The sequence below is a fragment of the Bos javanicus genome, chromosome 7 (genome assembly GCF_032452875.1).
Source record: "Bos javanicus breed banteng chromosome 7, ARS-OSU_banteng_1.0, whole genome shotgun sequence".
NCBI lineage: Eukaryota > Metazoa > Chordata > Mammalia > Artiodactyla > Bovidae > Bos > Bos javanicus.
In genome coordinates, this window is record NC_083874.1 from 12,149,179 (window position 1) to 12,166,725 (window position 17,547).

General features: G+C 53.9%; 1 protein-coding gene across 7 annotated transcripts in view; it reads right to left on the bottom strand.

The window, feature by feature from the left end:
* Window positions 1–17,547, bottom strand: part of NFIX (nuclear factor I X) — a 97,486-nt gene that overhangs the window by 46,847 nt on the left and 33,092 nt on the right. The window lies entirely within an intron of this gene.

A 17,547-nucleotide genomic window follows, 5' to 3' on the forward strand; every position in this document is an offset into this window, starting at 1 on the left:
AGCCTCCACAGGGTAGACGCAGCAAGCGGACCTGACCAGCCTCCACAGGGCAGACGCAGCAAGCGGACCTGACCAGCCTCCACAGGGCAGACGCAGCAAGCCGGCCTGGGTGAGGCGCACGGAAAGAAAGGGCCTGGGATGCCTCAGGGCAGAGAGAGGGCCCTATCGTCCTGGGTCCAGGGACCAACTAGACCACAGGCAACTGCCTGTGGAAAGCCGGGCCTGGGAGAGGAAGCCGAGTGGTAACCGATCGGGGTCCTTGACCAAGTCCTGTGGGAAGTGTGGGAAGCAAGTCGCTCGTCCCCCAAGCCTCCGATCCCCTGCTTCTACCCTCCTTACCCCACGCGACAGCCTTGCCCACGGTGCTGGGCCCTGGAGCTCAGCACATGGCACCACTCAATGGTTTCTGGCACCGGAGAGGGATTTATTTCCTGGACGAAGCAGCCAAAATCGTTCTGCACCTTTGTTCGCGAGCACGGTGCAGTCGGAGCCGACATTTTCTAGCTGGGCTGGGGAAGAACAACTCAAAATGGATTCAGGGGCTGGGGAAGAACAACTCAAAATGGATTCAGGGAGGGTGTCGGCTGAGGAGCAGCTGAAATGCTGCCTTCCGTGGTCTGCAAGGCTGAAGGCCAACGGGGGGAAAGGATGTGGTCACGTTTATAAAGTCCAGTCAAGCAGGGTTTTTAGTGAGCTTGCTGTAAGTCAACTCTGGGGATAGATAAGACACCTGAAGCTTAAGATGGGGCTGATCTAAGGCAACAAGAAGTTTTACTAAAAAAAAAAAAACAAGAGTGGCCTTGCAGACTGTACCTAAGAGACAGCCTCATGTCCAGGGGAGAATGGCTCTGATTCATGGGTGGAAGACTGACATCGCTCCGCTCCCAAGAATCTAAAGTGATGCAGAGAATAGTTCCCTCTGGTATCCACCTCTCAGGGTCTCTGAGTCCTGGATACCTGGACGTCAAGTTCAGGTTCCAAACCTATGGCCTGAAAGGGGAAGGCAGGTCCCCTGTCCCACCCCAGCCCTCTGAACAGCCAGCCCGGAGGCTGACAGTGGCTTCCTTTCCGATGTTCCCATTGGCCCCTCAACAGTCTGGGTCTTGGGCCCTCTCCTGATAAGGGCCTGTGATTTAGACCAAGACAATGTCCTGGAAGGCAGAGACCCATCCCAGGGCCCCCAGAAGCCATCTGTCTCCTCTCTCCTCCCTTCTCCTTCCTCTCCTTCTCTTCCCTTTCTCTCCGATCCTGCCATTCACACACGGAGATGTGCACAGACACAAAAAGGCGCTCCCGTGCGCTGGGGTCCACGTAGAATCATCGCCTCGCAGCCTATTTACAGACGTTTTACCAAACAAAACATCAACCCCCAATGTTTGACAGGAAGCCCCTCCCCTCTTGTCAGGAGCGATGCCTCCTGAAGGGGGTTCCCAGCGATGAGCAGCAAAAACCCCAGGAAGGGGAGAGGGGGAAGAAAAGGAACGCACAGGGCGGGAGAAGGTAAAATTATAAGGTTGGAGCTGTCAAGGCAAAAAAACAGGGGAAAAAGGCAAAGCGACTCCACTATTAGGGACTCGGTGTGAAACATGAAATTCACAACAGCCGAAAATCTTCGTGCTTTGTCTGTGGAAAACAGAGACACAGCGGCCTAAGGGCTGGTAGGGCCTTGCAGCCACTCCGCACACAGCCTGCGTGTAAGCAGTGCACTTACCCTGAGATACAGGACTGAGCCCACAGTCGCCTCCCCCAGCCCCACAAGCCGCTCCCCACTCTGCCTGCTAGTCACCACCCTGCCCTCTCTCCCCAGGGGCACCCTGGGAGGGACCCGAGTTGGAAACAAAAGTGCAAAGGGGGCAGTACTGCCCTTTCGGTGGCAGGAGTGAATGGTGGAGAAGCCCATCCAGAAATGAGCAGACTTGGGGTCACTCAGTCCTGCTCAGCTCCACGCCTCAGAGGAGAAGCTGGGCTGGAGGTGCTTTCTGGAGAAGCCAGAGTGTGGCCGGTGTCCTGGCAGGGTCGGAGGAACCCTGAGGGCTCAAGCCCTTCCCATCCCTGCACACCTTCTTCCAGTCCTGTCACTCAGAGAGGCCTACAGGCTGGAGCTGAGGGGCAGGGTCTGAGCCCTTCACTCCCAGGTGCCTTGGTGGGCAATGAGGACACGAAAGAGGGGAACCAAGGGCAAGAACCCCAGTCTGGGTCCAGTGCTTGCTTCTAGAAAAGGAGGGAAAGGCCTGCCACAAAAGGGAGGGGGGTGGATAGAAGAGTGCGTGGCCTCGGGTCCTGACACCCACCACGGGATGAAGCACACTAGGGTTGTCAGCCTGGGGCCCCTGCTTGCCCCTGCCTCCCCAGGAGCAGAGCTGCTGAGCACCCTGGGCCGAGGTCTCGAGAGGCAGCCCCAGGGAGTCCTGGGGGCTCTCTTTTGTGCTGACTTGCCCGTTGCCATTCACTCCGTCTGCTGTGGTCAGGGTTTTCCCACTGTGACGCCCCGGACATCGGGGCAGGACCGCTCTCTGCTGCGGGGCTGTCCCATTCCTTGTAAGACAGGTAGCAGCAGTCCTGGCCCTAACCCGCTAACTGCCAGTAGTGACCCCACCACAACCACGCAGTGACAACCAGAAAGGCCTCCAGACATCGCCAGCAGTTCCCTGGGGGCAGAGCTTCCCCCACGCTTTACGATCACCCTTGTCCCGTTCTCCCAGGACTGCGTCACACGCAGCTTTGGACCCACGCCAGCAGGGACCAGGTACTTGTCTATCCAGGAGACAAGTGGCGGCTGTGGAGCCCCTGAGAAGAGGGCTACTGTCCCACCCTGACTGCCACCATGTCCCCTTCATTCTGTGCCTGCAGAGGCCCATCCGTTCCCTAGGTGGCCTGTGAGGTCTGGGTGCCGGGCGGGGGGCGCTCCTCTGTCCTCCCCCTCCTCAGCCCTGATGAGCTCCTTGTTTCATGCCAGAGCCTTAGTGGTACCCCAGCCCGCCTGCCCATACCCCCGGCCAGGGCTGTTATGCCCGCACTGTGTCCAGACACCGGGCTTTTAATAGCAGCTTCCTCTGGGGCTGGGCTCCCCCAACCTTCGCCTCTCCCTCAGCCCAGCTCCTGACGGGGGAGCCACAGCGCCCTGTAATTACAGCAATTGTAATCTCTTTTACTAACAGGTAGATTAATAGCGAGGCAGGTTCACAAAGAGCCCCAGACAGGAGCTGCTCAGCTGCCGAGCGGGCTGGAAAGGCCTGACACCTCGCAGCAAGGACGCACACCACTGACTCAGACGTTCGCTCCAGGCGCGAGGAGCTCGGGGCCTGCAGTCTGGGTTGGTCGTGCCCCTGGGTGACCGGGGAACTCACTGGGTGACTGGAGGCAGGTGCTCTCCCTAGGCTTCAGTGTCCTCATGGGAGCAACAAAGAGTTTGAACTTCATAGTCCTCAGCATTTACTCTCACATCCTTGAGGTGTGACTTGCACTGACCTTTATTCACACACTCCAACCCACACCAGGACACAGACACCCACCTCCTGACACTCGGCCACACACGCACAGACACTTGACAGGGTCACACATGCCAAACACGCAGAGTTAAGGAACAAACTGAGCTTCACGAACACAGGAGCCCCACCCACCATGGGATGGCTATGGGCCCTCTGGGAGCTGGACGCCCGCATCGTGGCCACAAGGGAGGAGGGGAAAGGCTTCTGTTGCCCCTCCCTGTCCTGCACCAGCCCCTCCTCTGCTGCAGATCACGGGCTTCCCACCAGGCCTCAGGAGTCCTAGCGAAGCTCCCACCTCACAAGGCCCAAGGATAGTTAAGTTCTGGGCAAGACAGGGCATCAGGTAGAAGCGGTAGGTGTCAGATGCCAAGACACTGCCAGCTTGATGGACCAAAGAAATGTAGACGGTGATGTGGAGAGGTTCAAAGTGAATGAATACACGTGTGTGCACGCAGGCGCGACAGCCTGTGAGCAGAGCCAGTGGGGACCGAGCCCGACCAGGGCAGGCTTGCGTGCGTATGCCTGGGGACCCTGGCAGAGGAGATGGCCCTGGCCTGGGGCTGTCTGTGTGTGTCCCGGCTGTGTGGCCCTGGGGGACGCCATCTCTAGGGCACTGTGTGTGTGTGTGTGTGTGCGCACGTGAGTGAAGACCAAGTCCACAGCTTGGAGGGCAGAGCTCACCATCCCCGAGCCTCCCCTCCAGTCACAGGGGGACACACACTTCACCAGACAGTCTCAGGGTCCTGGGGGCAGACTGTGGCGCTGGCCTCAGGGATGGGCAACAGCTGCTTCCTCGAGAACTCCTGGTGCCCGTGCTGGCGGCCACCACGGGCCTGCGATTCGGCAGTGGTGCTGGGGGGCTGCTGCCATTAAGGCGCCATGGCCAGCACCTGCTCACTGCCAAGCAGTCCCCGGGCTCCCCTGCCCACTCCCAGCCTGAGAGAACTGGCACCGCCGTGCCTGAGGCCCTCAGGAACAGTCCTCTTCTAGCAGTGCCAACAGAGAGAGGCCTGGAAGAGGGGGCCTCAGACTCACAAGGAGACGCAGGTTGGAGGACGAGAGTGTGTCAGGTGACGTCCAGGAGTTCTTTCGTTGGTCGACAGCACGCGTCCACCAGGGGACGTGTGAGCGGATGTAACCGACACACACCTGTGACAGGGATGGGAGCGTGGGTGCGTGAGAAGCATGTCCGCGTGTGGTGTGTGCGAACGACGGCAGTGTCTTTCTGTGGCTCTTGTAGTGAGAACGGGGTACAGCTGGGGATGTGGTGAGATGGACCCTCACATGCCATCTGTGGGCATCAAATTTCCAGACAGCAATTTCACAACATATGTGACAAGTCTTATAGACGAGAGTCTCTACCCTATGCCTGGTAATTCAACCACTGGGAAGCCTTGTCTGAAGTTCATAAACAGAGCCACAGTGCTCAGTGCGCCCAGATGTCCATCCCAGCAGAATTTACAGCTCAAAGGCCTCCACACATGAGGGACCACATCAACTCTGGAACACTCAAGCATCATGAGTCGCTCAAAAAGCATGTCTGTATTTTTAAAAATAATCATATGTTACATTTATAATAAAAGGTAATTTCCTATTTCCAAAATGAAAAGAGAAGTCACTAGAAATGTTGGTAATTAGGAACAGTGCAGCTAATAATGAGATGCTAAACAACCACAGAGTATTTCTGAAAAATTGTGACATGTTGGAATATGCAGTGGCATTAAATTTTTATAAGTAGCACGCCAAAGTGTTTCTATCACTTTTTAAAATTTTAAAACCTAAATTTAAAAAAATACAATGTTGTGCATGAATAGGTATAAAAAATGCAACAAAAGGCTATTCATGGTTGAGAGGTAGAATTTTGATAATTTTTATTTACTCCTTTAGATTTTGTGCTTCTTTGGTACTTTAATGATGGAATGCGCACTAGTCTTATAACCAGAAAAATGCCTTTTCAAAAACAGTAGATGTACGAGAGGCTATATGTACCTGACTCTCTCCCCAAATCACAGCAGACAGTAATGAGGTGATAGCAAACCACAGCCCTGTGGGTGCAGCCGCATTCATGTTCCTTGAGCCAGGCAGGCCTCCACCTCAGGAACTTGCATTCCTGTGTCCCAGGCCAAAGGACACAGAGAAGGAAAGAAGGCGACACCCCCAACCTACCATCACACCTGCAAACTACACTCCTGAGACAACGGGGCACCAGGCCACCCCTCCACTGGCAAGGGGACCTTTGGAAGGGAAAGCAAATCTTTGAGAAAGTCAAGGACAGTCACAGGGGGCCAGAGGAAAAGAGGCTTACAACCAGGGAGGAAGCAGACTGGAGATTCTTAAGGCAGAGTGAGGAGAGCTGGGGATTCACTCGGAAACCAACAGAACTGACTCTAAGGTCTGAAGCCAGTGGAGGGGCAGCAACGGCAGAATCGACTTCAGAATCGGCCCAGAGAAGTGGCTCTGCGTGTGCGAGTACATGAGACACGCGCTGTTCATGTTGCTTTAATAATTCATTGTTAAGAACCAAATCTAGCCACCAGAGCTGGGAGCAAAGCACCAGCTGGGGAGCGGCAGCCATCTCCAACCCAGGAGGCCTGGTCCTGAGGGGTCCCCAGGAGGGAGTGGCAGGAAGAGCCAGCCCTGTGTCTGCACCCACAGCCGCACAAGAAGCCTGGAGGCTGGGGCTTCCGGGGAGAGGGGCGGGGGTGAGGAGACCCCTGAGCAAAAGGCAAACAATCCCCATGCCCTGAGGCTGCTCCCTGCCACCCTGTGCTGCAGGGCACCTGACAGGCAGGCTGGCCGGGTAGGGAGGGCCTGGCCTGGGAGAAGTTCCCTTTGCGTGTGGGCTGGGAGTTGGCAGCGGTGGTGAGCTGGGGGGCACACAGGCCTTGCCCCTTCTATCAGGACTAGCCACGGAGACACCAGGAAGGCCGGGATGAGGGTGAGATAGGTCAAGCTGGAGCCTATGACCCCCCAGCAGTGGCCCCTCTAACAAGGGGTCCAGGGAGAGGGCAGCTCCTTCCCCATTTTCCTGACACCTTATTCTCATTCTCAAAAAGGGAAAAAACAAACATATTTTGAGAAACCAAGTCCTTTTCAATCCATTAACCCACAGCTTCCCACTTGCCTGCCACATTCATTCCAGCCTTTCAGAAGCTTCAATCACTCCTCACCTGCCTGCATTCTCTCCTCATGATACCCACACAGAAAGCACACCACCACTCTCCCTGGCCCCACTCCCGTCCTTTATCAGCCCCATCTCTGATTTTTATGCCATTTCATGCCTTTGCATCATCTCAAAGATGGGATGGGCTGTCAGCTGCTTCCCATCTGAAGGTAATTCAATATTCAAAATGGGTTTATGGGGTTGTATAAAACTATACTCTGGGTGAAAGCCAGATGCCAAGGCAGATAAAACATAGTCCCAGCACAAGATTCCAGCCTAGCAAGAGAAAGCTACAAAATTAAGTGCAAAGTGTCACAGAGGAGCAAAATTACCCGGCCCTCCACCAAACCTGGGTCCAGCTTGCATTCAAACAAGGCCTCGCCCAGCTGACTGCTCACTCCTGCAGAAGACTCTCCAGAGGTGCTGTCTCGTGACAAGACACATAAAGGCAGGATTTGGCACTGTGGGAATGCCCGGCCTCTCCCAGGAAGGGTTCACTGGGGAAGCCAACACATGCCTGCAACCACCATCCACAAACCGGGGAGCAGGGCTTTGGCTCACCAGGGACGGCCCTGCAGCCGGAGTGCTTGGTTGGAGAGAAATACAACTCGGGAGGCCCTGCCAAGCCAGGCTGGCATTTGAGTAATTATATTAATGAGTCTCCAAGTTTCAAAATCTAGTATTAGACGGTGGCTTCAGGACCATCATCCTCAGTTACTGTCCCACGTGGCCAGGGACACTCCTGGGCAGCAGCATAGCTACAACAGACTGTGTGTGTGTGTGGTTTAAATTTTTTTTTTTTAATGCATGTATTTGAAACTCTGCCCATGAATAAGTCAGAGAACTCTGGACCATCCTTGGGGCAGGGGCCTCTCATTTGGCCATACCTCTTGGGCTGGCAGTGCCCCGAGAATTACTACTCTTGTGGAGCAATGGCCTTTGTGTTCAAAGCCAGCACTGCTCCCCACAGAGCTCCCCTTGGCACAGCAGGCCAGACTTGCCTGCAAACCCATGGGCCCTTCTGTCCCACCCGTGCTCATTAGCTGCCCAATTCCAAGTCCACACTCAAAAGCTGGGCTCAACACACACAAGGGGCAGCTGATCCTCCTGCTCCCGCCAACCCGGTACAGACTAGACCACTGCACTGCCATCCTGGCCGCCATCTGTGGGCCCTGTCCCAGGCCAGCAAAAATGATGACCTAGTTGGCCATGCTTTACATGTGGTCAGGGCCAGTGGGGGCCAAGTGCACTGCAGCCAGGTAGCAAAGTAAACAGGCACTAAACACAGGTGAGAAAGCAAGAGTTTGCTATACCCTGTGAGTACAATTCACGTACGCCGTGCAAAATGTAATCTGCTCCAAAGGACATCAGGTAGCTTAGAATCCAAATTTCGGTAAACCTCACACGCTCCTTCATCTGTTCCATTTGTGAGGTCTCTTTGGGTGGCGGGCTGGCCCTGGTTGCTGGGTCTGGGAAATGGGCTTTTGTGGAGACAAGTTCTCTTCCTGGGACGAGTGCACTCGTGGTGGGGCCCGTGGCCTGGAGGCTGCAGTGGCCTGTTCAGGTCTATGTGGGAAGCAAGCACGTCTTGCCTCTTGGAAACTCTTTGATAGGCAATGAGGCAATAAGTAATCTTTCATTACTATTGTTTTTTTTTTAATAACAGGCAAAAGATCCACACTGCCAGGTGGGGCTTACTCTCAGCATCATCTCCATCTTGACTGCAAAGGGACTCTGAGCCTTGAGAAGGCAGAAAGACCCTCTTAGAAGCCCCGTGATTCCCCTAAAAGGTCTCCCAGCTCCACAACCCTACACACAACCAATCAAAACACAGAATACAGAGCTGCAAGAAATTCAGAGGGGAGGCTCAGCAGGGTTTGGGGTCTCTGTAACACAAGCTAGGGAGGGCTGTCGAAAGGAGAGACACACAGGCTCTGCTCACCCACCTCCAAGGCAGGGCTGCTCGGTCTCACCACTACAGACAGTCCATGATTTCTGATGGTTTGACTCGATTTTTTACTTTACGTGGTGCAAAGCAATATGCAGTAGAAATCATACTTCAAATTTTAAATTTTGATCTTACATGTATAGGTATGGCTTAGTCCCTTTGCTGTCCACCTGAAATTATCACAACATGGTTAACTGGCTATACTCCAATATAAAATAAGAAGTTTTAAAATTTATTTTAATCTTTTCCTGGGCTACTGCTACTGCTAAGTGGCTTCAGTCGTGTCGGACTCTGTGTGACCTCGTAGACGGCAGCCTCCTCCGTCCTTGGGATTCTCCAGGCAAGAATGCTGGAGTGGGTTGCCATTTCCTTCTCCAATGCATGAAAGTGAAAAGTGAAAGTGAAGTCGCTCAGTCGTGTCTGACTCTTTGCGACCCCATGGACTGCAGCCTACCAGGCTCCTCCGTCCATGGGAGTTTCCAGGCAAGAGTACTGGAGTTGGTTGCCATTTCCTGGGCTAGCGATATGCAGTATAATATAATATACGGCATATACTGGTGCTCTTGTGATTCTGGGCAGTGGCAGTGAGCCACAGCTCCCAGTCATCCAGTCAGGAGGGTAAACAACCATTACACTTACAACCTTTCTGTACCCATGTAATCGGGCATCCCAGGTGGCTCAGTGGTAAAGAACTCGCCAGCCAATGCAGGAGTTAAAGGAGACATGGCTTTGATGCCTGGGTCAGGAAGATCCTCTGGAGAAGGAAATGGCAACCCACTCCAGTATTCTTGCCTGGGAAATCCCATGGACAGAGGAGTCTGGTGGGCTACATATAATCCATGGCGTCGCAAAGAGTCAGACAGGACTTAGCGACTAAACAATAATAACAACCCACATAATCCCTCTGTTTTTCACACTTTTTTTATGGTATAGTATTCCATAAATTATGTAAGGTATTCATCAGTTTATTATAAAATAGGCTTTGTGTTCGATGATTTTGCCCAGTTGTAAACTAGTGGAAGTGTCCTGAGCACGTTTAAGGTGGGCTAGGCTCAGCTATGATGTTCGGTAGGTTAAGTGTATTAAAAGCATTTTTGACTTACAGGATTTTCAGTTTATGACGGGTTTATCAGGATGTAGCCCGACTGTCGGTTGAGGAAGATCTACAGTGACGTTTGGGGCCAGGTGGTTCCTTGTTGAGAGACTGTCCTGTGCACTCGCCCTGACTCACGAGATGCCAACAGCACCCCCCCCTGGCTGTGACAACCAAAAGCGTCCACAGCAGTTGCTAAATGTTCCTGAGGGGCAAAATCAGCCCTGGTGGAAAACCACTGTTCTCAGATGGCCAACCATCCTGGTTTTCAGGGGACAAAGGGCTTTCCTGGGAAAAGGGACTTTCAGCGCTGAAACCAGGAAACTCCTGGGCAAATGAGGACAAGTAGGTCACTCACCCTTCCTCCCAACTAACTTCAATCGCTCCACCTGCCATCAAAACGCATTTCCTCCTCCATCTTCAGGGATGCAAGCCTCAGCTCTTCATCACTGTGTATGAAACCACTTCTCATACACCTGAAGAAATGACATCCCACCCCACAGATCCTTCTGGGGCCAAAACATCATCCTTGCCTCCTCTTCCTTTCTGAGCACCATCTCCCACGGCCATGACTTCCACAGGCTCTCTGAGACATGCACCGAATTGCTCACATATTTTTTATATTACTAAGGCCGAAATTGACCTAAAACCTCCGCTAGGAGCAACGGCCCCACCTTGGTGAGGACAGAACTGGGGTGCAGAGCCCTGGTGGGCGCACATTTCAACTCCCCTTCAGCAAGTGGCCCGGAGCTGTGGAGAGACCCCCTAGGAGGCAGGAGGATGGAGAGAGACCATTTGGCTCTCCTGTTCTCCCCAGCACTCAGCTGAGTCTCACACGAGCTGCTAGACACAGGGACGGGACCTGAGACCCTCTAGAGAGGACGTGAAAGGACATGGAATTTTCTCCCTGGTGCTGGTTGAACACCTGAGAGTCCATTGCGCCGGGGATCCCACCTGGTAGGCCTCAGGATTAGCATCCCCCCTCCCCCCGCCCCCAAAGCTTTCTATCCGTTTGCCTCCTCCCTTTAAAGGCCTCTCTTCATTTGGTCCCCCAGGGAGCCGTCTGTTACTACAGAAACAATGATGTCATGTGGGGGGTGGGGCTGCAGGTCCCTCCCACCCCTCCCTAGCTAGGTATCACGCCTGCCTACATCACGGCTCAGAAATTTATAGCCCAGCGCTGGGTATTTATAAGGTGGCTCTGGTGTGACCACAGATTCAGAGCTGGGCTGGTGACTATTTATAGCCAGAGGATATACACTTATTACATGCCCCCCCTCCCCCCCGTATTCTGGGCCACGTGTTATATAACTGCCATTATGCAATAACACCCATTACATAATAATTATACACTAATGGGGATATAATCTGCAGGCGTAATAAGGACACACTCCCCAAGGCTGCACTCGGTAGGCCTCCCGCAGGCCGCCTCCAGGGATCTCTGGGTCTCTCCGCACGCTCCACCCCGTCCAGGAGTCAGCAGGTGTCACCCTGCTCCCGGCTGTCATCCACAGCCTCCCCAAGGCCATCAGACCCAGCCGCAAAGCTCTATCCAGGCTACTTCTTCCTGTCTTGTCCCTGCCCCTGGCCTGCAGAGAACACTTCTGTCTGCTGTATCTTTGAGCCCAACACAAAGAATTATGAAGGGGTAATTCCTAGAAGGCTGAGAGACACTTCACTCTCCATTTCAAGAAAGGAAAAAACCAGCAGCAGTCACCCCTGGAAGGAGCCTGTAGGGTCTAGAAAAGCCTCCAGCATGCCAGGCCAGTTGGCAGAGGGTTGGCCCCATGCAGAGGAGCACCCTGGCCCTCCAGGAAAGAGCTGGAAAGAGGCAAGGACTGGGGCCAAGCCAGGCCCGGTCAGGCAGGCCACTTCCCAGTGGCTCCTCCTTCCCTAGTCACCCCGCAGGGGCCAGGCTTTCCGGGGGCCCTGACTGCCGCCATCACCGTTGGCGTTACAGCACTGGCAGGAATGCCCCAGAGCAGAAGCCTGGCCGGTCGGATGACAACACAGGCTCTATGGTCACCCTGCTCCCAGGAAGGGCAAATAGAAACTGTCATCTCAGGGGAAAAGAGGACAGGGACTCTGCACCTGGGGTGACGGGGGACACGGGTGGAATGGGCAGGGGACAGGAAAATTTAAGACCGCGATAACACATGATGGAGTCAATTCAATTAGCCTAAACATACCATCCACTCTTAAAATAGATAACTCTGTATTTAAAGGTGGTTTGATGAGAAGTTAACTGATGAAAAACTAGAAGAACCTACACAGATCTGGGAAGTAAGTTTCTTTCTGGCACAGGAGGGTGGTTTGGAGAGCCTGTCCCTTACATTTCCCTGTTGTTTGAAGTTCTAATAAAGAGTGTGTCTTACTACCATAATAAGAAAAATCAAATACATCTTTTAAAAAGAGTAGTGCCAAGGCGCAGGCGACACTTCCAGTCTCCGCATCCCATGCTGCAGAAACAAAATGCCGCTCTCTGGGCTCTGGGGTGGGCCTCATGTGGGCACTGGCTCTCCCCACAGGCCCGGGTCAGCTGAGCCATGGATCCCAGTTCCCGTCCCCAGAACAGCAGCCCGGGCACCAGACAGACTACGATGCAAAACGTCAGGAGGGACGTTCAGCAGGAGACTCAGAGCGGTACTCGTGGTTCCCAAGGGGAGAGGAGCCCCCGCATGGTTTTAGTCCAGGGTCTTTCTGCCCAGAAAGGGGCAAATGGAACCAGACAGGAGGGGAACAGCCAGGGCTCAGAGGTTCTGCCACCACTCGAGAAAACATAAATGGGTCCTAAACTGGAAGAGAGGCAAGAGGTGAATCTGGGGAACGTTTTGTCCGAATCTCTCCATTTCTTATAGGCCAGAGGATCTCAGCTGGGGCAACTCTGCCCTCAGGAATACTTGGAAACATATGAAAGTGTTTCAGTTGTCGGACGTCCCAGAAGGCACCAGTGATAAAGAACCCGCCTGCCAATGCAAGAGACGTGGGTTCAATCCCTGGGTCTGGAAGATCTCCTGGAGGAGGGTACGGCAACCCATTCCAGTATTCTTGCCTGGAGAATCCCATGGACGGAGGAGCCTGGAGGGCTACGGTCCATAAGGTCACAAAGAGTCAGACACGACTGAAACGACTTGGCAAGCGTGTATTTTGGTTGTCGCACCTAGGGGTGAAGGGTGTATCTAGTGGATCAAGGCCAGAGGTATTGTTAACCACCCTATGATGCACAGGACTGTCTCCATGACACAGAAGGATCCAGCCCCAAAGTCAACAGCATCATGATTAGGAAACCCTGTTCTATGGGACCTGATTTCAATGGTTAAGAGGTGAAGTCTCTATCTTCTTTGCCAGGGAAACAGGAAAATCTTCAGCAGTGAGCTATCCTCTCTCACACCCAGCCCCCTTCAGCATGTTGGAAGAGTTTTTATATACATAACCCTGAAGTTTTCAAACTTTCAAAAAAGGGTAAGAGGGAGAGTCTACGTAAATTCAGCAGCATAAAAGGCAATAGACAGCAGATTATTGCAAAACTTCCAGCGATCATCTGGTTAATTAGGATAATTATATTCACTTTTATTTCAAGCTGCAATTCCAAAGACTCCCAGGAAAAAGGGCGTGACCGAGCAAGGATCAGGGATTCCCAAGATCCAGCCAAGCCTGCCTGGCCGCACACCTGGACCTCCTGCACAGTCTACCTTCCCCAGGACGGGGCGCCAAGAAGCCGAGCTGGCCAAAGCCCGATGGGGGTGAGCAGCCGGCCTCCCCGCCTGGTCTGCGCTAGCATGCGGCCTCTCAGCTCAGGGGCAGGGGGCTGCCTGGCAGGAGCAGAGGCCACCGTCAAGGACGGGCCAGGTCCCCGCGGTCTGTTTCCACCCTACGTGCTCAGCAGCTGGGGGAGCCCTTGAGCTGAGCCACAGGCTGGGCTCCAGCCCCTCCGTCTCAGCTCCTGGAGAGCAAGGGAGACCACAGGGACCTGTGCAGCTTTCTCCTCTGAGACCCCACCAAGGCCAGCAATCTCCATGACGTTCAAGGAGCAGCGAGGCCCACAGAGGGGAGCCAGGGTGCTCGCTGACCAGAAACCTGGGTCCTTCTGCAGGAAACTGTGCAACCCAAGCGCCCTGACATCGCTGTACTGGGTTCCCTTCTCTGTACGGTGGGGATAATGATACCTGCCCTGCCTATATCACTCAACCATTGTGAGGATGCAATCAGCCCCAGACAAGCTGAAAAGGCTCAGCCAGCTGACAAAAACGAGCTAATTCCTCACTGTCTTTCAAGGTGAAGTTCAAGCAGGTCACCTTCCAGGAAGCCTCCCAGGTCCTTGAGTCTGGTTCCCCAGGTCCTCACTACACACAAAGACCCCTGTGTGTGTCACCTGAGTGCACACGCTCACCGCTGGGTACGCGGGCTTAAAACCAGAATCGATGTTAAGAATTTGGGTGGTTAACACGCGAACAGGACTCAACACGGTGCCTCGACCATAATGGACCTTCAGTGGAAAAATGGAATTAAAGCAGAGCATGGAGACCACAGATGTGCCCTCTCCTCCACCAACAGGGCACCTGGGCAAAGCAGTGTCCCTTAAGTTATCAAGTGTCCTCCAAATTAATAACAAGCGATGCACAGAGATCTCTTCTCAATACTCTGTATTCATCTATATGGGAAAAGAAGCTAAAAAAGAGTGGACATTTATGTAAGTATAACTGATACGCTTTACTATACAACTGAAACTAACACAATATTGTAAATCAACTATGCTCCGGTAAAAATTACAAAAAAAAATGATGGCCCTGACCCTGGCGCAGTGGCATGCCAGGTTGTCATTAAGACACCAAAAGTGAAGAAAAGAGTCAGAACACCCCCCACCACTGATAGCCAACCAGCCACGGTGGCTGCTGGGGGCACAAGTCACTTGGAAGACAGGCCCACAAAGGGCAATCCTAGAATATTTTCTTAAACCCCTAGAAAATCAGATATTAGACATGCATACAAACAATGTAAGGAACCCAGGTACCCGGGTGGGAAGGGGGTGAAGCCCAGTCCAGCCAAACCCCCCTGCCGCCGCCCCTCTGCCTGCTGGGACCCTTTTCTAATGCCAACAACTCTTCAGCTCAAACATGCTTAAAATGGCGACGGCGGCCTGCAGGGCCAGGCGTTTGTCGTACTGTTTGCCACTGTGCCCTCAGTGCCAAGAAAAACCTATCATGAGAAATGCCATCAGCTATATTTATCTATCTCTCAGCCCCCCAGCCTCCTCCTTCCGTCTGCCAAGCAGGCCTGCGGAGCCCCCCTCACCCAGTGGGCACACTTCCCTGTTGCTGACGCCCGTGACCACCTGCCCAAGCCTCGCTTTCCGGCTCTCTCTTCCCCAGCCCCGGCAACCAGGCTCCATACAGACACAGCAACCAACAAGCTGCACGGCTTCTCACTGGTACATCAGGTGTGCCCACATGAGCTTAAGGTCATGCACCCACATAGGTGCTGATCACCACGTCTGTGGCCCCAAACCATGGGCACTGGTGGTCCTCCGTCCCCTTTCAGTCTCGGCTCCCTTCTCGTCAGCCAGAACCAGTCTGCCCTCTGTGAGCCGTGGGCCGGATCCTCTGGAAGGGGAACCCATGCCGCACCATCTCAGAGGCCACTCGTCATGTGGAGACAAGAGGCGTGGGATGAACATGTGAGCCTGGGAGGACAGGGGCTCCTCCTGGGCCTGTGTACCATTGTCGGCAGGATGCTCGGCTGGAGGGCAGACCTCTCAGCCCCCCAGTTCCCAGATAGAGAGTGGGGAGCCCCCGCCTGTATTCCAGAGTGCTAAGAGTTTCCAAGGAGTCTACATGTTAAAAGGACTCCCCCCATCCCCTTCCCATCCATCCAACCAAGAAGGCCACGGCAGAATCGGGGATGATAAAGGGAAAACGGCAAAGTCAAGGTTCAGGACCTTTCAAATCCTACAGCTGCTGGGGACGCGGCTCACAGGGGGAATGTCCTTCCATGCCAGGCACTTCCGACCTTTCCTTACACAAGCAGCAGGGCTCCTAGCTGATCCTTTCCACCTTCAGGCCTAACACAGAACATGTGAAGGTGAATTGGCGACTGTATCCTAAGCCCCCTTGCTTCAGAAGGCAGTGCCCACACCCCGTCCCAGGCTTCTCCCCAGAAGGCTGCCTCCCGCCTCTGAGCCCCTCACTCAGAAAAGAGTTCCTGGGAGCCAACTCCTCTGAGAATGAAGCAACCCAAATAAAAATTTTAAAACCCAGAAGCTCTTTCTCTCCTGCCCCCTCCCCCTCTACTGGCAAATGAAAACAAACAAGAAATCAAAGAGGTCTTTTGTGTGAGCACCGCGCTGACACTGCTGGGGCCTTTGAAAGGACTTCTGAATCGGACACTGAAGGATAAAATAACTGAAGCGTGGCAGCTCCTGAGACAGGGGGTGGGGTAGGGGTGGGACTGACGGGGCACAGAGAAAGAGGGGTGGGGAGGGAGACACCTTCTTCCCAGGACAGAAAGGGGGCTGTGTAGCTGTACCTTCTCTGCTCAGCGGCTGCAGGACTCCAGGACAGAGGGGGACCAGGGCACAACCTTCTACCCCTTTGGCCTACCTTCCTCAGCATCCCAGGTCCCTGCAACTCTAGAAGGCGCTGAGATGGGCCCTGCCTCCTCCTTCACAGCCCACCTGGAGCTGTCCTGTGAAGCCCTGAGGGGTCTCCCTTCACCTCTGGCATGGATCACTGTTCACATCTATAGGTCAGTGCCTTCTAGAAATTATCAGGGGACCTTTGCTCAAAGCTTGCAGACCGCATGCAAGAGTCTCTCATTCTTAGAAGGGCCTTGCTCACAGTAGGTTCACCAAGTGCGCATGTATTTCATGAATAAAGAAAATTCAACCATCTTCCTGCAGTGCCAAAAAGTAAGCCGAAGCTTCAGGAAGTCCTTCCACACGTCTGGCCCCCAGCCCTCCTGCTACAGAGCGGCCCCGTTTCCTCTGGGTGGGCGGTGGAGCACAGCTGGTCACCATGCTCGGGCTCCCAGGTCCCCTCTGGCTTATTCATGGGCCAAACTCTGCCAGCTCAAACTCAGACAAAGGTAGTTCTTTTTTTCCCCCTTGAGCTACAGCTTCCAACTCAGCCATGACAGTGAGCACTCCACCAGGACCGCCTGCACATTGCAGCCAGCGGGGACCCCTGACTGGCTGGAGGGACACACTATGGACAAAGGGGTTACGAGCAGATGGTTAACGGAGTCCTAGAATGAGACCAGCCTGGGGGGTCTGGGCATCTCTGATCTCTTCTTTGGGGTCACCCCCTCAGAAGTCAGCCTGAACTGTATTACCCCTTCACATCATCCCGTGTGTGACCCGTGTCACAGTAACAGAGTAAAGGCGGCCTGGGCAGGCTTCTCAGGTGTGCAGCCTAGGCCGTCACGCAGACCCCGCGCTTGGTTTAATGATCTAACTATCGTCTCTTTGTAGCTCCTAATCATTTCGAACCAGGAATCCCTCATTTTCATTTTGCAAAATATGTAGCTGGAAGGCCTAGCAAATCGTGTGGCTACCTTGGGATCTGCTCAAACTTGGAGTTTCCGTGTCCGGTATAGAATGCTCCAGTTTAAGAGGGCCTCCAAGGGGGTGATGACCAAATGGCAAGGGCGCAAGGAGCTGTGTCAAATGTGGGAGGCGTGAGAGACTGGCAGTGTTTGCCCTGGAGAAGCGACAGCTTCCTGGGAAGAGGGGTGGAGAGGAACTGTGAGCCCTGTCTCCAGCACTTGAAACCCTTCTGTGTTACAGAAAAATAAGCTTTCACCTCGTTCGACCCTTAAGGCAGAAATAAAACCAATAGGTAAAGGTGACAGGGAGATGTCC